Source organism: Sardina pilchardus, chromosome 9, assembly GCF_963854185.1.
Source record: "Sardina pilchardus chromosome 9, fSarPil1.1, whole genome shotgun sequence".
NCBI classification, from domain to species: Eukaryota; Metazoa; Chordata; class Actinopteri; order Clupeiformes; family Clupeidae; genus Sardina; species Sardina pilchardus.
The window spans coordinates 11,544,612-11,568,322 of NC_085002.1; the positions used below are offsets into that span (position 1 = coordinate 11,544,612).

Here is a 23,711-nt window from a genome sequence, read left to right on the forward strand (position 1 = left end):
GACAGCAGTTGGACACTCTCTGTCCGCCTGTCTGCCTCCATAGGAAGTTATGCCCCCTCATCTTCATACTGAGGCAAAGCAGTGTTTGGGTCTGTCTCCTCACAGTAGAAAAAAGAAAATCATCATTAGAGTGGGCCCAGTGAATGATAAACAGCAAACGCATGACAAATTTGAATTTCATTTTTTTTCAGCGTCAGAAAATAGTCCAGGAAATATTCAACAGTTAAATCCAGGAAGGAGGCAAAAGCATGATTTCATGCAAGTCAATTTAGATTTAAATTTTACTGTGCTTGCTTGGTCCCTGTTTTTTTTTTTTTTTAAATATATAATCGTGTTATAACATATCTCTTCCTAGCCAATGCATTTCACGTGGGCTGGCTGGTGGACTTAGTGTCTTCTTTCTGTCTCTGCCCCATTGCGTCTGGCACCATCAGCTGTATATACAGTGCCTATAGAAAGTCATCATACCCTTTTGAAATAGTTACTTTTTTTTGTCTTACAGCCTGAAATCAAAACCTATTTTAAAAACAATCTTTTTCAGTTTTATTCACAAATTTAGCTGTACAACATCAAAATAATGAAAAAAAAGTCAACAGTTCTGAAAATTAATAAAAAATTAAAAACTAGAATAACAGGGTTGGAAAAGTCATCATACCCCTGACTTAATACTTTGTAAAGCTTCCTTTTGCTTTCATTACAGCCATCAATCTGTTTGGATATGTCTCTATTATAGCTTTGCACACCTAGATAGGGGAATATTTGCCCAATTTTTTGTGCGGAAATGTTAAAATTTAGTCAAATTCTGTAGGGAATGGCGATGGACTGCTCTCTTCAAGTCAATCCACAGATTTTCTATAGGATTTAAGTCAGGGCTCTGATTTTGCCACTCAAGGATATTCACCATCCTATCCTTAAGCCACTGCTTTGTTCTTTTGGCAGTATGTTTAGGATTATTGTCGTGTTGGAAGGCGAATGACCTCCCCATCCTCAGCTGTCTAGGAGAGGGACGCAGGTTTTCCTCAAGAATGTGGGTGTACTTGGCAGCATCCATTTTCCCTTCTATCCTGACCAATTGCCCAGTCCCCGCTGAAGAGAAACATCCCCAAAACATAATGTTGCCCCCGCCATGCGTCACAGTAGGTATGGTGTGTTTTGGGTGTGTTTGGGTGTGTATACTGTGTTTGGTTAGCGCCTGGAGCTCAGTCCAAAAACTTCAATCTTAGTCTCCAAAAAGTTCGATCTTAGTCTCATCTGACCATAAAAGCTTTTTCCACATGGTAGCAGAATATTCCAGATGTGTTTTTGCACTGAACTCCAAGCGCAATGTTTGGCGAAAACCAACACAGTACACCACCCAAAACACACCATACCTAGTGTGAAGCATGGTGGGGGCAACATTATGTTGTGGGGATGTTTCTCTTCAGCGGGGACTGGGCAATTGGTCAGGATAAAAGGGAAAATGGATGCTGCCAAGTACACCCACATTCTTAAGGAAAACCTGCGTCCCTCTCCTAGACAGCTGAAGATGGGCAGGTCATTCGCCTTCCAACACGACAATGATCCAAAACATACTGCCAAAAGAACAAAGCAGTGGCTTAAGGATAGGATGGTGAATATCCTTGAGTGGCAAAGTCAGAGCCCTGACTTAAATCCTATAGAAAATCTGTGGTTGGCCTTGAAGAGAGCAGTCCATCGCCATTCCCTACAGAATTTGACTACATTTTAGCATTTCTGCACGGAAAATTGGGCAAATATTCCCCTATCTAGGTGTGCAAAGCTATAATAGAGACATTTCCAAACAGATTGATGGCTGTAATGAAAGCAAAAGGAAGCTTTACAAAGTATTAAGTCAGGGGTATGATGACTTTTCCAACCCTGTTATTCTAGTTTTTAATTTTTTATTAATTTTCAGAACTGTTGACTTTTTTTTCATTATTTTGATGTTGTACAGCTAAATTTGTAAATAAAACTGGAAAAGATTTTTTTAAAAATGGGTTTTGATTTCAGGCTGTAAGACAAAAAGAGTAACTATTTCAAAAGGGTATGATGACTTTCTATAGGCACTGTATGTACACATATGAATGGCCACGGGGAGATAAGCATCGTGTAGCCTCAACAGGGAATCTGTGCTTCAAGACGCATCATCGCACTGCATCATTGTCCTTTAGCTGCCGGCTCCACTTGGGGGGTCTCGTGGGAGAGATGGAAGAAATGAATTTGATTAACAAAAAGATTAGGTGATGCAGGCTTAGAATGGCCTCACTCCATAATATGTCAGTGTCATTTCCTATCTTTAAAAAAACATAAATAATAATAACCATAAAGAACCTTTTTTCTTGTGCTGGTTGAGATTTGTTTTACAGCCAATTGTCCACTGTTGCATCCCTTACGGGTTTATACATCATGTCAATGGCATGCAAACTGGCATATGTCAATATGCTCTTGACCTTACTTAAGTTTTTCAATGGAATATGCACTTAAGTGGATGCTGCAATGACATTACCCATCGATGTATGAGAAACAACCAGTCATCTTAACCATTTTCTTAACAATGAAACTTGAGCCAGAGTCAGAGATCTCTATGGCATGGAAGCATCCAGTCTAAAACGGAGACAGGTGTCCCTAGACAGACAATAAATCAATTTGTACCACAGAGTGCTTCATAAAAGGTTCCAATTACATTTGCTGCGATTTGAATGGAATCTTGCAAGCCACTCAATAATGCTGAATTGGTCCGAATTAGATTACTTGATTTAGTTGGTTATTTCCTTCCAAAGTGAGCAGCATGTGCAGTAGAGAGGCTGGGAATCAAAGCAAAATTAAGTCTACTCAGTTCTCACTCAACTCAATGTGGCATTATTCCAGTGTATAGCATATGAGTGTACGATGCATAAGTGGAGAATACAGTATTATATTATATGCCTTGTTTATTCAGAATTCTTATGGGAAGAAAAATAAACTCTATCCTACAGGTTCAACAGTTCTTTCCAAATATGCCCTTTTCCTCTAAAATCTTTGGAGTGTCTGTTTATAGTTCCAGCTCTTCTCCCTTTCAAAGCCTTTCCACACCACAGCTTCTCTCATTTCCATTCTTAACTAATGCTGAGGTGAAAGGTCCAAGTAGATGACGTAAGAGTTCTTTTCAGATGTTGTCTAAGGTGCTGAAAACCCCAGCTTGACAAGAGTAGATGGCCCCTCTGTCTATGTCATCCTAATTTGCAGGGAGGTAAAAAATACGATATTGTCTTTCGATGCCTAGAACAGTCTATAGCCTACTTTGCCATCTTCAAACGCACATTACTCACGCAACTAATCGATATCTGACGTCATTGCATGTAGGCTACTCGCGAACGTGTTGAAACTCCTTTTTTGATAGCCTCCTACGTAGTTGAGCAAACCTCACTGTGTCTGTCAGCGTTATTTTATTTCTTCATTACTTTTTGTAACACGGTACGTTGCCTCTCGTTCGTCTTTCTCATGCGCCCCTTCCCCCAGCTCCATCCCTATTGCTACCTATTCTGCAAGCGGAATAATGTCCCTGTCATTGGGGGTGTTTTAACCCGGTCACTACGTTGCGAAGTTGTGGAGGGTTTTTGCGGTTGCCATGGATTTCTAAAAGCTATTGACCGCGATTGGGTCTCTGTGAGCGTCTTTGTAGGGGAAAAGCTATTATTTTTTTGAAAAGGGAAAGCGATAGCATCTTGGGAGAAACAGTCTCGTGTCATTCCAGTTCCCCTGACCAATTGCTCGCGTGTAGTTCCTCAGTAGTAGAGTTGAGGACCGGCTTCAAACGAAACCTGCCAGAGCAACTGAAGAAACTCTGCGGATAGGTAAGCACATCTGTTCCCGCGTGCAAGTCTTAGTAGCCTACTTCATAAAGTAGCGCAATATATATATTTTATCTGTTTATTTGTCATGTCCTTTGCGGACATATTGCTCCTTCCTTACAAACAGGTAGGGTTATATGTGATTGTCATGTTGTGAATGTTTTTTTTTTTTTTTCAAACCAATATGTTAAACCAATGTCCTCTCTCCCTTTTGTGCACAAATGGTGCAGGACTCTTTCTGAGACTAGGCTATTGAGTATTTTACAATTCATTGGGTAGCCTAAACGATGTTTTAAGAATACTTAATTTACATTCATTGCGTGTAATATTTCAAAAGCTTACTTTGATTCTCGGTTCATCCGCTGGGCTATATAATCAGCTGCAGGTACATGCAATTTGTTGCATGGCAACTCTGTCCTGACCAGTTTGGTTTCACTTTAGGGCAGAAATGTCGAGGGTGCACCGTGCTAGAGCCTACAATTCGGTGTTAGAATTTACGCTGCTGTAATAGGTGGTTATGTAGTATGAAGGCTATGCGTATGATTGCGGAAGAACTCTGTAACGTATAGCCTAAGCTCTTATAAGCTGGTCAGAGTTGTTAATCATGGTCAAATTTAAAGCTATTAGCGCGTATTTATTTTACCTATTATAAGCACCAGGTGGTTAAAATGGTCTGTACGCTGGAGCAAAATTGCCTCATCCTAAAATAGACAGTTTGCAATGAGCTTTTGACCTTCAAGTAGTTCACCTCATTTTTGGCTGAGAGAGAATTCCCCACTCATAAAATTTCCATCTAATTTTCTGAGTGCCAGGGATCACAGGACACGAATAGAAGGTGGTTCGCTTCAGTGATCAATCATAGAACTCTACCGCTGTCAGTTTAATAATTTGAAGAGGCTGGTGCAGCAATATAGCATTTATTTCTTTTTCTAAGTATGGGACATTTTCTTCTGTAGTAGATAAACAATTCACTAATTATCACAAGCTATCTGTGACAAAAAGTATGCATTACTGTTGCTTTATAACTCATGAATCACTCGGCTACATCTATTAGTCACACTGTATATGTGGAGTAGGCTAGGTTATTTTCCTTCTTGTTTGATTCTTGAATATTGCTTGTTGATTGTATTATTTGGAGGTTGGTTTGTAAACCCAAGTTCTCAAACAAGTCGTCTTGAATGTCCAAATAGCTAACAGGTCCAAAAATGAACCGGCACCTGCACCTGTACTGTAGGCTACTGTGTTATACATCACATGGAGCAAAAGACTGTACTAATGGAATATTACATGCATGAAGGAGTTCTATTTCCTAGATTCTGTAGTTGAGCCACAGACCCTACTAAATCATATTTAATCTCAATATAAGTCTAAAGATGAAGTCCCCTGGGTACTTCCTCATGGAATTCATCTATCTGCCAAAGACAGTCTTTCCAGGCCACTAGGGCTCTGTGTTAGAGAAAAAATAGGTCAAAATCTGTCAGCCCAGGACAAAGAGGAATGGAACCCACTAATGAAGCTTGGGTACCAGTCTGCACTGAATAGGCTGACCATGGGCTGCCTCTCTAGGAAGGCTTCTCACTGGAGATTATCGGAAAATTTTAAATCCCAGCGTGCAAAGGGAAGTTTGTGAAATTATATCCTAAAAGTGTTTGTTGTGGTCTGTTACAGCATCCCACACCACACAAAGCTATATTGAACGTCTGGCACAGTTACGTCATGTGGTTTGGTACATGCACTTAGCTGAACCTATCTAGATAGCAGCTCAAGCAGATCATCATATCCACAGAGAAGAGCAGTGCGACAGTGTAACTGTCTGACTCATGCACATAGACACAAACACAGACACACAGACACACAGACACACACACACACACACGCACACACACATGCACGCACGCTTACATATACACAAACAAACAGACAAACACACACACATGCACACACACACACATGCACAAACGTACAAGCACACACATATACTCACAAACATATTCACACACACAGACACACAGACACACAGACACACACACACACACACACACACACACACACACACACACACACACACACACACACACACACACACACACAAGAGAAACACCTCTGAACTCATTCAATCATACAAATCCACTTTAGGGACACCTGCGTCCTTGTCAAAAATATGCTAATTTCCTTTTTCATTTTTGCGCTGTGCAGAGTACAAAAGCGAATCATATCCTCAGAAGCAGATTCAAACTTTTCTAATAATAATAAATTGAAGTTGGGCTTCATTCTCAGATTGCATGAAGCCACTGTGCAGGAAATGGAAAAAATGTAGACATTGCCCACCAGAGGAAGACTGATTACAACCGGGCTATACAGAGCGACAGAAGCCTCAGACAGAAAGAAAACAAACAGACTGAAAATGAATGAAACCCAAAACATATTGAGGGGGTTTACCTGGGAGTTTTTTTTTATATTCCACTGTGATTCATTGATAATCTCTGTAGTGTTTTGGATTGAAATCGGCATTTGTAGTTTTCAGTTAATACCCAAAATATAAAAATCACTGGAGAATAGACTCATCATCAGTTCAGTGAAGCCAGTGACAAAGTATTATGGACGTTTTCTTTGTATTCTGTTATCTCTCTGTCTTGTGTGGATACACACAGCTTAACACTGAGCTTCAGTTAACGGGGGAAGTCTAGACTTTACTGAGAGTGTTTGCTGCATAAAGCCGTCTACTACTGTGTTGTAATTGAGCTTCAAGCCGGGTTCCACTGGTGCAGGCAATTACAGACATGGCTGGTGCTCCTCATGCTGGAGGCAGGAGTTCAAAGAGGCGAGGCTCTACCTGAGACCAAACCCCCTCACACTTACGACTACTGACAGCAACCTTGTGTGTGTTTTCTGGGGGAATATTTGGTCACAAGCGTGAAAATCATGCACACTCACAAGATGCACACACCATTACCTACTTCCATTCTGTACTTTGTGAAGGGAGAGGAAGAAGAAGAAGGAGGAAGAGAGAGAGAGATAGAGAGAGACAGAGAGAGAAAGACAGAGAGAGAGCAAGAGGGAGGATTAGCATTGTCAGCATTGTAAGGGTATGGCAAAATGAAGAAACAGTCACGGTAGCTAAAAATAGAAATTATGATCATAGACTATGATTACCTGTATTTCACCTCTGTGGCTCGCTCACACTAGACATGGTAGGAGCACAGGGGTTAACGTCATCAATTACAGGCTGTGTTGCATGGGCAATTAATCTGCAAAGCAACACTTAAGGACAAACCCCCGAAAGAAAGGTCAATGTTATCACATATGTTCAGAGGTTTCGCTCTCCAGAATGTTCCAGCTGGAAGGAGAACCGACGAAGGTCTGTGCGTTTGGTTGGCTGAGGCCCTCTTTGCACCTGCACTGACTGAGTGGTGTGTGTAGGCAATTTTGTGTTACGTAAGGCAGGTTAGTGCATTTACAGGAAAGAGCATAATTTTCTCTCTCACACACACACAGTGAAGGGGGAAATGGTGGATGATGCTTCTCCTGTTTGCTGCCAGCTATTTTCCCTGTTTTCTAATACACTACTGTGGTAACATCCGGAGAAGAGGTATGGGTAATGTGTGTGTGTGTGTGTGTGTGTGTGTGTGTGTGTGTGTGTGTGTGTATACTCACTGAGGCATGCACAGTTTACCAAATGTGCTTTTCTGTTATTACTGCGGTGTCAGAATAGCCCTCAGCAACGTGATAATCCTGATCCTGTTTCCCAATTGGTGTTGGCTTGTTCAACTTGTCCCAGATTAAATGTAGTGCAGAAATCAAATATATTACAGAGGCGCAGGGCTTACCCACCTTCTAGCAGAGAGAATATTAGGTGCCCTTAACCAATGCTTGTCACTCGCCAAAAAATAGCCTAGTGTTTTTGTTTTCTCTCTATATTACAGTAATAAGTCACAAACCACACAATTGTGGTAGCAACACAGATTTCACATGTACCTGCATTTGCCTGCAGCTGAGCCCAGCATCAAATTGGATACCTGTCTCCTGGGTCCGATGTTTGATTTCACATATTGGACCACTCACTAATCCCTGAGAATCAATGAAATTCAATACAGCTGATGGATGGTTTTGGGAATATTATCTTGTGTTTTCATCAGCGGATAACACTTGCGGTTGGACATATTGAATAACATTACGTCAAATGGAAAGGGGTTTTAAATGGCATTTAAGGTTTTCACGAGTAAAGCATAAGACATAAGCAGAAGAGAAACATGTAAGACTAATGTCAACATCCACAGGCGTGTTCATTGCACAATGATGCTACATATCAAGCTCAGCCCCCAACATTCTAACCCAATATACATCCCCCCCTACATGTCTTAGCCTAGATTTATTATGCAATCTGTTTATGAAAATCTCTTTGGATGAATAATTTAGTTTTAATACGTAATCTATGTAAAGCCGAGCATTGGTCAATAGGGCCAGTGGGAGAACAGCCAGACTGGTAGTAGTGTGGCAGCAGGATGCTTTATTATCTTAAATGCCACGCGGAGGGTCCCCCCAGAAGTCGCACAGTGGGACGCATGCACGTGGCATATAAAGCCGTTCCTCATATGTCAGGAAGCTGGGGAAAAAAAAGACATTCCATGGCTGATATAAGACTCACATATAAGGCTGAGAAACATAAACATGACTAATGGCCAGAGAGGAAGATGCAATAAGTGCATCTTTGTCCCGCTCACTGAGAGCGGCGTATTGTGCCTTATGGGCAAGGTTGCAAGGGACGCCCCGAAGCCTTTGTGCAGGGCCGAGAGAAAGGATGAAGGAGGATAAATGTGACAGCCATGGGGACCTAGAAGTTCATGGCCATGAAAAGGCCCATTGTAGCTAAAGACGTGATATGAAACATGCAATGGGTTCCCTTTCTTCACCGCCTCTGCTGTGTAAACAACTGTGTACCATTCACAAACTTCCGAACGCCATTCATCATAGGCTGTGTCCAAAATAGCATCCTGCTGGGCCCTAAAAGTAGTGTAGGCATATGGATTAGTGATGGTGGAGGTGATGCTGTAGCCTGCTGCTTACTAATCGATGTAATATGTACTATAACTTCCACTTCAAGCTCTCTCGTTGTCGCCGATGGCATGAGATGTTGCAGACTTTGCCCTCACGCGCGTAGAAAGTTATTGCCCTTTAAATTGAAATATGGGGTGTCATCTAACTCCTAAGCAGGCTTGACTGGATGGCCATCAGTGACATTAAACGTCCTCCTGCTGGGCATTAAGTGAGAGGTATGTCTGTAACCAGAGATGGAACGTCAGGTTGGGGCGAAACGGCATTAAAAGTGTGTGGTTGCCTGAGACTCAGCCAGCTGCAGGCCTAGGCAGCCTGGTCCCGTGGGACCTCATTACGCCAGACCCGCTCCCTCCGCCGGGTGCAGTAAACGGGGCAGGTGGAAAACCCAGCTGACGTAGCCTAGCCGCTACAGCCGTAGCGCCCCTCCCGCGCGAGCGCGCGCACGTAGGATAAACTAGCGCGAGGAATTACGACGTGTGCTGCCCTGCTCTGCATAGAAAGAGCCTGTTTAGCGGCCCCATAGCCGCCCACAGGCATCAGCATAGCTATCCCCAAATGGGGGATCATCACGCTGATCAGCTGCAATCAGAGGGGTAGCACAAGGACAGCATGCTAATTGTTTCGCAGCGCAGCAGGCAATCACAAACAACGTGACAATGCAGCGTATAATTTTGAAGAGGCTCTTCCATTTTGTGTTGCGTAACTGTCTATAATCTAGCGTTCCAAGTCAAACACTTGAACTGACCCCTAATGATCCCCATCAAGGGTATTAAAAGTAAATGATGTCAACCAATGAGAGAAATTCTGTGTCAATGTTTTCAGTCTAATAACCTCAAAATGGAGGCCGGTGTTTTGTAATCGTCAATGTCTGGAAAATCCTCAAGGTTATTTAACTGGCTAAAGAGAGGAGGGAGAACCGGGGTCTTTGTGTCTGTCCTTGGCACGATGGAGCTTTGCCAGCGGAAAGTGCCAAAATTCACTGATAGCCCAGTTCTTAATGTTCGCCTCCAGAAATGGCAAATTTGGTGTGAGATGGTTGCCAGATTGTGCAGTCTGTGCGCTAGATTACACCCCACCGCCCCCTTCCTCCCCCGGAACACCTGCAGAGAGACAGCGACCCTTTGACCTCATTATTTTTTCAACTAGTGTGTTTGCTGGTAAATACCCAGAATCCTCACTTAGCCTATTTATTTTTTATGGCCACATGTTTGATTATGGTGTTAGCCACCCGCTAGTTCCTGGGGTTTACAGAACGGAGCTCTGGGACTGTAGAAATTTGGATGACGTGCGATCATTTCTGGCAGGGCTTCTTGTGACTTGTTTTTTCTTCTGTTGTAAATTATTTGGGTGACCTAAAACATTGCCAGCACTGCTATCGACGTGGAACATTTTTTTAGTAAAGTTTATCTGCTGGATTCCACTGGGAGAACTTCATTTCAGTCACTGTCAGATTGATTTAAGCGTTGCACTCACTTGAATATCTTTCCTTCATGCTTGCATCACATTTGGAGGCTTCATTTGGAAACATTTTGTTTTCTAACCTTGGAAGTTAATAGCCCATGAGATACTGTTTGTGTTGTGAAGTACTGTACAAATCCACACCAAAATGGAAGTCATGCTGAAGCCAAGTTTTTCATTATTTATTTTAAACTCAGGAAAAAATCAACCCTTTTAAGCAAATGTGCCTGTTGTGCAGGTGCTTTGTTTTGTGGACCAAATGGACAGATAATGGGACCTAAATTAGGAACTCTCAGTGGTGAATGCTGTTTAATTGCATTACCTAATCAGGGCTGTGCAGGTTGCTGTGAACACTATGCCACACTGACTAAATGTAGGTGATGCAAGTTGGCTAAATCCTTGTTTTAGCATGTGTGTGTATGAAAGAGTAGAGGGGGTTTGGGTGTCCAATAGATATGAGAGGTTGACAGGATTTCTACATCAATAATGAATCCATGATGACATTATGCTAAATTACTGTGTTTACTCTATAATTAATGTTACACAGTGACATGAAAGATTGATTATCAATCATGCTATAGTTGGAGAAAGATGCTTCACTCACACAACTGACCCATTCATATCTAATGAGTAGTTTTCCCATGCTGAATTAGTGTGCACCTAAAATATGTTTTGGAAGATGAGTCCATCTAAGAGGATAAACAAACCTTGTCACAAGCTAAGGCTGCCCCCTTCCTTTTTTAATTGCATGCACCTCTAGGATCTGCTCTCTGAACACTTTTTAATTTAAAACAGCATGCATCATTTCAGTGGGATTGTCTGACCGAATTTAAATCAGTTGTGTTGAGCCCTTGAGAGAGACAGGAAAACTAATCAGTTTCAATAATATATTTGCTGTTTGTTGTGCACTACAGTATGCCGGTCTGAAAAAGTGCATACAAAGACGGCCATAACAATCCCTGAAGTCTGAATCTGAGCAGCAAAATCAGATATACTGTAGCTACTGTATAATATCCAAAATGATTGAAAGACTTGGAAGTGGTCAAATGTTTTGCAGTATTCTGGTATTTGTTACTGGCCCACAACTCAACTCCAATCAGTATTGTCCATTAACGCTGGCAATGTGGAAGGACTGTTGGATTTGGGACAGTGTCCGGGACTGTAACTGTGTTTTTTTCATAGTGATGTTCTCCCTGACAAGTCCCCAAGTCCCAGAAAGGAGATGACTGACAGGCATTGAATACTGGACATATGACTGACTGTTTTGTGGCTGTGTGTGTGTGTGTGTGTGTGTGTGTGTGTGTGTGTGTGTGTGTGTGTGTGTGTGTGTGTGTGTAGTTTCACATTCATCAGCATTTACTCCTCAACTTGTTGGCATATTGCCATGTGTCCTAGTCCATGAGGACATGACATCTGGGAAGAGAGGAGAAGCTCTGTTTTACACAGCACCATCTGAGTCATGATGCCGATAAGGCGTTTAGTCAGTGGCTAGTCTACCAACAGTGGAAACGATCCCTCATAACCCCAGGAAAAATGTTGCAGATACAGTGTTACAGAGCCATATAGATATTATATGGCTCTGCAGTGTTAGTGCTTTAAGATAAATGTAATGTCTGCTCAGGGAAATATCCAGACAGTCAGTTTTAGGACAGTCCTCTTTTAAATGGAATAAGCCTTGATGTGAATCCTATCTCCTATGACACCTTTAGTGTCGAGTTGAGACTCAAAGTGAAGTTGTGTCAGACTCACCAGGGTCCTGCTTTGTGAAGGGATCCAAGGCTGAGCGTGGCAGTTCATCTGCCTCTGATGTGTCCCAGTCATTGTTCTCTGTCTCTCTCCCCCCATCTCTATCTCCATGTGTATAGATCGTAATAAAACTATTTTACAGCCTATTTTGTCACACTCAGCACAATAGGCCGTGGCAGTTGATGGAAGTGGAATCTGCTCTGACTGGCAGGCATTGTGGTCTCATCAAGTCTTCTGAAAAAACATTTTAGCAGTGGCTCATTATGAAGCATTAACAAAATAACTGGTGAAGAAAAAAACAAAACAAAACAAAGCAAAAACAAACAAAGTATGTTCCATGAAAAAGAAAACAAAGGACGCGCAGGCTAGCCTGCAGTGCATTAGGGGGCTGTTCTGTCATGAGTGACACAGGTCTGGCTCTGTCAAGGGTTCACGCACAAATTGGGCAGGGCAGGTGTGGTGTGATTGTTATTGTTCTTTTTTTTTCTTTTTTTTTGTCCGTGCTTGTAGAGCTGCCACCGTGCCCAAGTAATTGGGGCATGGTGTTGTCCGTCAAATGAGAGGAGTCACACAAGGTCCTCCAGCGAACAGTTATGGGCCATCAGGTTTGATGGACAGTTATTACTTCACGGCAGCTCAGTGAACCTTAGGATTTTTTTCCTCCTCTTCGTCGAAAAGGAGCCAATCTGAGAAGGGGGCTTTTTCCTGCTTAAAGTTTCTGGTCCTCTGTAATTCCATCTGTTTAGGCTTTCTTTCCTTCGTTCCCCCCGTTTCAGTTGAGCCGGTTTCCATTGGCAACCAGTGCCACCTGGGACTTGGAGAGGAACTAGCGGAGTGTGAGACGCCTGTGGCATTGGCACACATGCGCGAGTAGTCTCACGGAGACTCTGCCTGTCCTATGTGTGTGTGTAGGTGTGTATCTCTGGGTGCATCACAGTGTATGGTCTGTGTGTGTGTGTGTGTATGCTTGCAAATGTGTTTACTGTTTGCGTGTGTGTGTCTGTGTCTGACGTTGTTCATTCTAGCACTCCACTCCACCCCATCATCAGTTCAGTGAGGTGTGTAGAGTGGATGGAGAGACTCCACCCTTACTCCCCCCCCCCACCCCCTCCACCTCTTCTCGAGTACCTCTCCGCTGCGGGACCCCATGTTGTATGATGACCTCTCTCTGTATCAGTGCCCCACCAGCTAAAGACCCAGAAGAGCTTGGAGGGGGTGCACTGATGTCCCCCCCCCCCTGCCAGTCCGTATCTAATGTCATTACGTCCTCTCTAAGGCACCTCTCAGTACAACCCCCCCCCCCCTCCACCCCTCAAACCTCATCCCTTTTGGCTTGCCTCAGAAGCAGGAATCGGCCCCTGTTCTACCCCCTGCCGGTGCCACCTATGGCGTGAGAGGATCTGGGACTGCGGTGCCGAGTGCCAACGCACCCCTATTAACCCCCCGCATTCCTCCCGTCCCTTTATGCCCGCGTATGAAGGGCACTCGGGCAGCCTCTTCTCCCATTCATCGCCCGCATTCCTCCCACCCCGACATAGACACGGTTTGCTGGCCCCGAAAAAGGCCTTTCATTTGGGCTTGTGCTCTCGAACAGTGGCCACACTGTTCGACCCATATACATAACCTTCATGGCGCTGCCCCCTTTGGAGGAGATATACACTGCCTTGGCACAGGCCTCTCCACCCCCATCATATTCCGAACCGAGACATAAACAAGTGCATGGCCCATCGTAGTGGCCAACGCATGGTTACCTCAATTAGCATTCAAATATTTATTTTTAGGCTTTTAGCTGCTTCCATTCACCTCTGTTGGTTTACACTTGTCAAATCATACCGCCGAATGAATGTGTCTCTTGGGTAAATGTTTACACATCTCTTGGCTGATAGTGTGTCGTCATCACATTTTTTGTCCAGTGCATGTTGTGCATTTTGCAAACAATTTAAAACGCCTTGAAAACAGAGACAACAGATTTTCTTTTTTTCGTGGCGCCTTACTCTCCGGGCTGCTTGGTAAATAATAGATACCGATTTGGCAGATTTTGGGGGGGGATGCCGTCGTTCGCGAGATCCCGCAGAGAGCGTCGGCGAGCGTTGGCAGTGAAGTCACGTCTACCTGTCTCGACTCTCTGATGTGGAGATGATGTGGCACAGCGTGAGGAGGCGTTCGGTAGCCTGGCGCTAGCGCTGCATGCTAAAGGGGTCTTTTTTTTCCATCAGGGAGATCTCCCCAGCCTCTTTCAGCGGCGGTTCTGAATCTGGAGAAGGTTGGGGGGTGGTGGAGGGGGATGGAGGAGGAGGATGGAGGAGGATCTGTTCTCTCTTCAGTGCTGTGCAGGCGTGCAGCAAGCCTATATTTCCCCACTGAGCGCTCCTCAACAGCTTGCGCTCTCGTTCTGCGCCGTGTTGAGTAAGAGGTGGGGGTGGATGGAGAATCAATGACTGATTTATGGAGCCTTGCCTCGCTGTCACTTTCAATGGAGCACAGGCGGAGAGAGGTGGGGGAAGAGGTACAAAGGCGTTCACTGCGCCGTTTGTGTATGTGTGAGCGCGTTTGTGTCTTCGCCTATGTGTGTGTGTGTGTGTGTGTGTGTGTGTGTGTATGGGGTTGGGTGGGTGGATGTGTGTTGTCTCATGGGTTTAAGTATCCGGCACCACCGCTCGCATGCTCACCCAAGTGGAGCTTCCCTTTCCCCAAACACTGTTCGTCTATATTTACCTCAGATGTTTTTGCAGCGTGCAAAACATTCACACCTTTGAAGCAGCACAAATGTGTGCAGCGGTGTGATCCCTTATCTGGCCCTTATCTCTAGCATCACTGCTGAACCCTTCCAGTTTTGTACACACCAAAAAAAAAAAAAAAGATAAATAAATAAAAAGCAGTACACAGCCCATCGGGCAGAAATCGCACTGCCTGGGGGGAGGTGGCTGCATCCCTGGTGAAACTACTCGGTCAGCACCGACTCCTACACAGCAGATGCTCGGTGCACCATGAACCAGGCGTGGTGCCGGCCTGGTGGGTGAGGTGGATGAGGCGGATGTGCCAGTACTAGCAGCCCAGCCTGGGATGAAGGGGGATGGGTTTGGAGTTGGTTGTGTGTGTGTGTGTGTGTGTGCGTGCGTGCACACGCGCATGTGTGTGTGTGTGTGTGTTCGTGTGCGTGTGCGTGTGCGTGTGTGTGTGTGTGTGTGTGTATGTGTGTGAGTGAGTGAGTGAGTGAGTGAGTGAGTGTGTGAGTGTGTGTGTGTGTGTGTGTGGGCTGCTTGAGCACGATCTCCATAGGAGTCATCAGAGTGTGTGCGTCACAGGCGGCTGGGCCGGTAACTGGAATGGTGATGGCATGTTTCTGCCGCCTCGGCAACTTCTCACCAGCCGCATCGGAGAACAGTCCTAGAGGGAAAAAAATAAATAAAGAAATATAATGGCTCACTCCATTAATGGCTATGGGACATCTCTTCTGCACACCCTGCAACCTTCAAGTCTTCCTGTTCCTTGTGTGAGGAACAGCCCCCCTACACCATGCCAAACCACACCAACCCCCTACTGAGCCTGAGCATTGCATCTGAGCCTAGTGTCCTCTCCTCTCCTCCTCTCCTCTCCTCCTCTCTTCTCCTCTCCTCTCCTCTCCTCTCCTCTACCACCTCTTCTTCCCTGCAGGCATCTAATTGGAGCTTTAGTCCTCATTTATCTTCATTTACAGTGCGGAGAAGATGAGGTTGTTTACACTTTTCAATATTACGAATTGAACTGTGGAGGAGGGGCTGGAGGAGGTGGCTGTGGGCTGGAGGCTGCTGCTGCTGCTGCTGCTGCTTCTGCTTCGGTCTGCTTGGGTTTGGTTGGCTTTGTTGCTTTTTTAGTTGGTTTGATTGGGGGATGGGATGTGGAAGAATGCAACGCTCATGAGCTCTCCCCAGACTCCTAATTATTCACAAAGATTTCTTCTCGGATCCATCGTATCGACTCCAGTAAGAAGGCAAAACGTTTTTTTTTCTTCCATTTTTCCCGTTTTTTTTTTTATTCTTTTATTATTTTGTAATGGTTCTGGGCACTGATGTGATGGGCACTAATTTCATTAGAGTAATGAACCATTACCTGCCATTGATCAGAGGTGCATTGGAAAATCCGTTTTTTGAAAATCGATGGCGTTCGGAAAGAAACACGCATTAATCAGCTTCATTGCAGCTGAACGCCTCTTTACGGGTCATCGTAGCATGCTTCAGATGTGCACTGTATACTCTACTGGCATCCATGAGGAGAATATGGATTTTTCTTTGCTCCCGTGAGCCAACCATGGGATTTGGATGGAGAGAGAGAGAGAGAGAGAGAGAGAGAGAGAGAGAGAGAGAGAGAGAGAGAGAGAGAGAGAGAGAGAAAGAGAAAAAGAGAGCCCGCGGTCATTGCACTCTGCCTTTTTTTTTTCACTAGAACGCCAGTCCTGCCTCCAAATGGACGGTCTGCAAATCAATACCCATTCCATTTAACACTTTACTGCTCAGGAAGAAAGGAGGCCATTCCGTTCTCCCACCTCATCACCGAAAGCCTCATCATCAGCCCATTTTATCATTCTCTCGCTGTCTATTTGTTTTGTCTGTAGTCGGGGGCTTGCTCGACAGGGCTCAGTAAGTCTAGTGTTTCAGCGGGAAGAGAGCAGTTGAAATATCGTCAGCTCACAATATCATAGTTGTGTGATAGCAAGTATTCAAGTGTTTTTCATTTAGGAACTACAGCTGTGCCTCGCTTACCATTTGAGCATTCAGCCTTTCTGTCTTTGATGGCAAATTTCTATCTTCAATCAGCCATTTTGCAATATCCGAGCGCCCTGAGAAATATAACTCCTCCGAAGATGAGAGAGAGAGAGATAGTAGATTTATGAAGTTCTTAAGTTCTTTCCCCCTCGGCTCAGTGTAGAGGCGCGAGCGTTGTCACCTAATGTGTGCGGAAGATTAAGACAAACGAGCGTAAGTGATCAAATAAACGGCCGCCATTCCTCTCCATGCGGCTCTGGCGTCCCATGTGACAGCGTGCCAGGGACTCCCCTTTGGCTGAGCATGAATCACCTGTGTGCCTGAGTCCTGTCTCATTATTTTCTGTCGTGTGGGCAGAACATTAATTATGACGGGGCCTCTGGCCTCTGGCTCCGGCCCTACCTGATGCAGATCAATAGGTTTATCTCTGAGGGAGACACAGTGGGCTTTGACCCGTGCACGTCACGGTGGCTCTGCGTGTGTGTGTGTGTGTGTGTGTGTGTGTGTGTGTGTGTTTTCTGTAGGGAGCCGATGCTGTGATCTTAATGGTGTTGCCCTATGGAGTGACAGTGTGTTATCTCATTAAAAAACAAAATTAAAGTGTATTCTGCTGGTTCCGCTCTGTTGAACGCTTTTTGAGTGGGGCGCCTGTCTGTGTGTGTGTGTGTGTGTGTGTGTGTGTGTGTGTGCACGTGTGTGTGTGTGTAAGTGCACGCACCATGCACACGTTGACAGGAGGCAGTGTTCATCTGTCTCCATGCGAGCAGCAAGCTCTGCAGTTTCTCATTACCTCTTATCTGTACCTCCGCAGCAAGCGTTGTGTCCAGCGCAGTCTGTATATCTCTCTCCACGGTAGGGGCCTGCCGTACGGTCTTGCTCTCTCGCTCTCTCTCTCTCTCCAACTCTGCCCGACTATCAATTATTCAAGTGCACACACAACCACCAGAGAGGGCTTTGGGGCCAAAACAGAAATAAGGAAGGGGACAGAGAGAGAGAGAAGTGAGGGAATAAGGGAATAAAGTGGGGTAACATTTCAAATCACACCATCAGTGGTGAGGGCTTATAATGCTGGTGGTGGGGGACATCTGCAGGGTTTAGATGTCTGTTCGGAGGTTTCTCCCCCTGTGTCTGTCCACCAGTTGCCTAGCCTGTCGCTCCGTCAATCTGGGAGCCCTGCTAGATCGCGTTTTAATCTTCTTATGGCGAGGGAGGGGGGGGGGGGGGGTGGCGGGTTGGATCCAGATCTGCACCCCTGCCAACACGACTAAATGGAACGTGTCCAGAGCTAAATGGATCAAGGCTCTTTTACGGCCTCTCAGATGAGAGCGAATCTGGTTCATGTTTGTTTTGATCAGTTCTCCTTTTCATCTTTTCCCTCTCTCTTTCTCTCTCTGAGCCGGAGAGATTCCTTGTGTCTTTCACTCATGAAAGAGAAGCACCCTTTTTTTGTGTGTCATCTGAAGCAAATCAATAATGGTCAAAGCCATTAGCTGTGTCGGGCCATCTACTGTTTTTTCTCTCTCTAGAATCCTAAAGATTATATATGTTTTAGAGAAATCAAAAAAAGGCAAGTGTTAAATGCATGATAATCCAGCTAGGATCAGAGAGAGAGAGAGAGAGAAAGAGAGAGAGAGAGAGAGAGAGAGAGAGAGAGAGAGAGAGAGAGAGAGAGAGAGAGAGAGAGTGAGAGAGAGAGAGAGAGAGAGAGAGAGAGTATTAGAGAGGAGTGGGCTGAGGGCATAGCCCTAACTGCCCAGTGGTCCAACTGCAACCACAGCTTGAGCTCCTCACCTGAGATCATTGGCAGCGGCAGGCGTCACGAGAGCTGCTGACAAGCAGACACAAACCAGCGATGGCAGTCTGCTTATTACAACCTCCACCCCCTCCACTTCAGTGCCCCTTAAAAATGCATTAGCATTAAATCCATTAAGTACATCTGTGTGACACTGCACATTTTTTGGAGCATGGTGTGAAAATGAGAGATAATACGTTTCAGATTGAAGTTCAAACAGATGCAGTGAGAGGGGATTCGTGCTATAAGTCCTCTCTTTGCAGAAAGCCCCGCTTTGGATCGCCTCTCTCTTTCCCCCCATCTGTTAACCTCTGATCCTGAAATGCAGGTTTAACCCCACGTCCTGTATTGTGCGACGGCAGCCATTCCAACAGGATTGTCCATTACTAATTAATCCGCACAGGCAAAGCCAGCTCTGCGGACTGTGATATTCCAGCCATGGTCAGGCATGTGTATTGGCAGGTGACTATGTATGAATACATTTGTTTTGTGTTGCTTTTTTTTAAATACATTGGATTTTCCATTCAATAGGCTGCAAAACAACAAGTCGTTTTTTGTGGGGTTTATTTACAGAGGACAAAAGCTGAAGATTGTTTCCTCCCCTTATCGAATGGTTCCCCCTCCAAGGTGCGCTTTCAGTACAAATCGCCCAATTATTTCCACTTTCGTCCGCCTTTCAGTCAAGAGTTTCTATGGTGTGCAGCGAGAGGCCCACTGGCGTCTGTGCTTCAAAGTCTCACACCGCTTGCATTCTAATCATCTCTAGGTGGAGCATTTGCGAGTTTATTTGTGAGGGGAGAGAGAAAGTGAGAGGGGTTGGGAGAAGGAAGAAAAAAAACAAAAAAGTTATTTTGCCCCCATAACTTTAAGACCCCATTTCCACGGAAACCAGAACGATCTCCTAGGGAACTGCTCTCGCTGATGGAAAAGGGAGGAGCGCATAACTCACTCAATTAGCGACAGGGAGAGAAAGGGAGCGGGATCTCCAAGGAAAACTCACTTTTACTGTCAAACTTTGCCTCCTTTTTCAATCGCAATGTTAATATGACCGAAACCGAGCGATCCCCTTAACCCCCCCCCCCCCACCCGCGTTTAATGGAGTCTTTCAGGGTGGTACAGGAAGAGGAACAAACATGTGCATTCAGCTGCTTCCAAAATGCTAATGCCCCTGGCTCTTAACACTTTTTATTGGAGTTCCCATGTCACGACATTGCACAGAGTGGCCTGATGGCAGCTTCGTGCCTCGCGGAAAACACCAGTGTGGTTTCAGCACGCAAGGGTCCAAAAACAAGACCCCCCTCGCCGACAGGGAAGAGAGGGAGAGAGAGAGACAGAGAGAGAGAAAGAAAGAGAGAGCGAGAGAGCAGTGTGACATGCCCCTCAAAGAGTGGAGAGAGCATTATGTATGCAGGCACAGAGACAGACGGCATACATGCACACTTAGGAACACGCAGACCTCCATGTTCCACAGACACGCTGCACGGCAGGAGAACTCCTAAGCCATTGTTTTATTAGGATATCTCCTCATCTCATTACGACACTTCATTATTTCTAATCCAACAGCCATGAATTATTCAATAACACAGCAAGTATATTGATAATCCCCTTGCTTTTCGTAAATGGGCCTTGAGTGGTATAGAAATGCATGTTTATGTATGCATCTCCTACTTTAAGGTGCTTTAGAGAGAGTAGGTTAGCAGACTGGGATTGCTGCTCATAACATTGACATTTGCGAGATAATGCCTTCTTTTCTTCAGGGACCTGCAAACCCGGTGGTTTATCTGCTTGGCAGTGTAGCAGCGGTGCATCTCTGGTCTCTGTCGCTATAACAACCTTGGCTCCTATCTGCGCTCTGTGGCCATCTGCAAGGCTCGGGGACTGGAGTGGGGGTAAACGAAACAGGTGCTTTTGTTATGACTCCCGGCGAAATGCCGTGGATGGAGCCGGATTCCTGTTTCTCCCCCGTTTTTTCCCCCTTTTGTCTTAGTGTGTCGCTCTCACTGTATCTCTCTCTCTCGCTCTCTCTGTCACACACACACACACACACACACACACACTCACAGTGTGCGAGAAGAGTAATGCCATGCAAGTTAATAAGTGAGCAAGAGGGTCCAGTTGCGACAGGCCAAGTAAAAGTAATTACTTCCTTATCTGAAGAGAGGCCAGGCTGTAACTGCTTTTGGCTTGGGAGAGGGGTGGGGGCGGGCTCGGAATTCAGGATCACAGAAAGAGTGTCCCAAATTCACCGGTACTCAAAGAACTCTCTCCTCCTCCTCCTCCTCCTCCTCTTCTTTCTCTCCATCCTGTTTCCATCTCGTTCTTCTCTGAGCATTTCAGTATTCTTCCCTGTCCATGGGGTTGTGAAGGGGGCTGCTTTGGTGACAGCCTGGAACCTTGATCGATGTGTGTTTGTATGAATGTGCAGGGGATTTATCCTGCTGTTTCAAAACAATAGCACGCACTATTACAGTGCAGCGTAGCTTGTAAGGTTAAGCTCATTATGGCTAGGAGAGAGAGAAAGAGAGAGAGAGAGAGAGAGAGAGAGAGAGAGAGAGAGAGAGAGAGAGAGAGAGAGAGAGAGAGAGAAAACTGCTTGCCATGATTTCTCCTCCAGCCTGGGGAGGCGGAAGCGAAAAGCGCTTAAAGCTTTATCTGCCTTGTGCTTGCTGTGATTTGCCATGTGTGGAATTCCCCACCCCCCCTGGAGTATGTGTGGTGTCTGTCTATATATATGTATCTCAGGTGTGTATGTGAGAGAGAGAGAGTTTGGGTGAGTTTGTGTGTGTGTGTGTGTGTGTGTGTGTGTGTGTGTGTGTGTGTGTGTGTGTGTGTGTGTGTGTGTTTCTATGTGTGCTAGAGAGATTGTGTGTGCATGCATGCCTGTGCGTGTGCGTGTGCGTGTGCGTGTGTGTGTGTGTGTGTGTGTGTGTGTGTGTGTGTGTGTGTGTGTGTGTGTTAGCTTGTTACTCACCGTTGTGGGCAACAAAAGTGGACAGGCCGTGGTTGAGATGGCAATCTCTCGTCTGACAGAAAACACGCTGAATAGACAGTAGACAGGCAGCAAGACTCGACACTACACTACACTACACTACACTAGCTCCAGGGAACAGCAGCAACAGGGTTCGGTCTGCCACCACCGGCTGTGCTGGGGGAGGAGAATTCAATTGTCGTCCCCTGATGCATTCGCCATAGCCAGCCACTCAGCACGATGTCTTCCCTGTGCCTCAGTGACATAAAATACCCGATAAATTGGAGCACATTAAGATGTGAGAGAATCTTCTGTGATATTTTTACAAGGTGTATCCCTTCGAAGGGAATTTCCCCAAAATATTTCTATTTAGATTCAAAGAATCTAAATGTTCAAAGCTCGCCTCATTAGCATAAATGAATTTTTATGAATGCTGTCCAGGGACATAGCCTATTTTCTTTTTTTGAAATGTGATGTTTTATTTTTTTCTCTTGTAAGAGCACTAGAGAATGTGAACAAAACACTGATTCTCGATTAACTGATCTTTACCATGGTATATGTGTGTGTACTGTACGTGTGTGTGTGTGTGTGTGTGTGCCTCTCTGGACCTCTGTGTGTGTGTGTGTGTCGCTGAGGGTGTGTTGCTGAGTGTTAGGATTTATAAACATTCGGTGAAACAGCTGTTCAAAGCTATCCTCCCTGAACACACCCAGGAGCCAGGCCAATATTTGAGGGTCTCTCACCGCGGGCAAACAAACTCTGCATGGCCATTTCTCACAGTTAATATTGTGGCAGACACCACACCACCTGTGTGGCCTCCCGTAGTCCTACTCATTGTCCAACAGTGTTTGCTCTCACTTACAGTTGTTCTGCTCTATTTAAGGATCCTTTTTGGATCCTTTGAACACTTGATGTGAGTGAATGTGCCACAGGCTAGTCAACCAAGCAAGTTTGTGGTGAAGTCAAACGTAGGGTCGTGTACTTTTGTTCTTTGAGATGTTAGGCTGTTTGCCAACCACCGACTTTGAAGTTGAAGTTGAAACATCAAGTTGTAAAGACATTGCAATCACGATGCAGTTGAGTTTTAGATTGGTTGTAATATCTCTCCATTTGTTGCTTTCTCTGATATTGAATTTTTATGAATTAGGACTGTAGTGCAGCTAATGTTTTGCATTCTAATTTACTCTTAGTCAAATGGAGGTTACCAGAACTTGGGGAGAAAATGAGTTGAGTGTGTCCTGCAGATGGCAAGGGAAGGGTTAATGATACACAAACCACACCGATCCATGCTAGCTCCGATTTCAGGATTAAGCTAACGCAGCCCGTGATGAGATTATAGACCACTTAGCTCACATTTCAAATTGGGCCCAACTGCTATCATTGGAGGAGCATAATCAGTTTACTAGCATGTTATGGGGTGTTGTGTGTATGGTGGTCATTCCTCAGGTCTGTCAGCGCAACTCAGGAGGGGTTTTTGGGGTGGCGGGGGGGTTGGTGGGGGGTAAGGGCAAACAGAAGTCTGGTTTGTATTGCGTTGGGGTGGAACTGTCCACTCTCTCACCCTTGCTTATCACTCAGCACCCTCTTAAACCTGTTCACTCACACTCATGCACTACAGACAGGGCCGATAACTAATGTGAGTGCGGCGGGCCTCTTTAACCCGGTGGGAGGGGGGGTGGAGAGAGGCTCCAAGAGCACAGCTCAATGAGAAATTATCTTATTAACATGGCCTGTTCAGAAATCAATATCCTCACATCTGTTGTTCCCGTGGCTGTAAATGAGGAACTGTTTGGTTCCTGGGGGTCCCGTGCTACCCCACACCCTCTACAGTAAATAATGGATGGCGGTCTGCGCTGAAAGAGGAAATGCTCTGGCACCAGCAGGCGTCAACAGTAAGCCCACCGCCTTCTGTGTTGGATCGGAACAGACTGCTAACTAGATGCCAACCTCAGGGCCGTGAAAATGTGGAATTCAGGATTTTTTTTTCGCCTCCCTCCTCCTCCTCCTCCTCCTCTCTCTTTGGGCAACACTGGTGAATAATTTACTGTGACTCCAGCAAAGGCCCCAAAAGCAGGTGCATTTTGTGCACCGCAGGAGAAAGAAGTTTCTCGGGCTGAAGTGAG

General features: G+C 45.3%; 1 protein-coding gene across 1 annotated transcript in view; it reads left to right on the plus strand.

The window, feature by feature from the left end:
* The first annotated feature begins 3,555 nt into the window (after positions 1-3,555).
* The window catches only part of chl1b (cell adhesion molecule L1-like b), a 67,041-nt gene continuing 46,885 nt past the window's right edge, over positions 3,556-23,711 (plus strand). The window contains exon 1 of the mRNA XM_062545769.1: positions 3,556-3,830. The gene's annotated coding sequence lies outside the window, so the exon portion shown is untranslated. The remainder of the gene's footprint in view (positions 3,831-23,711) is intronic.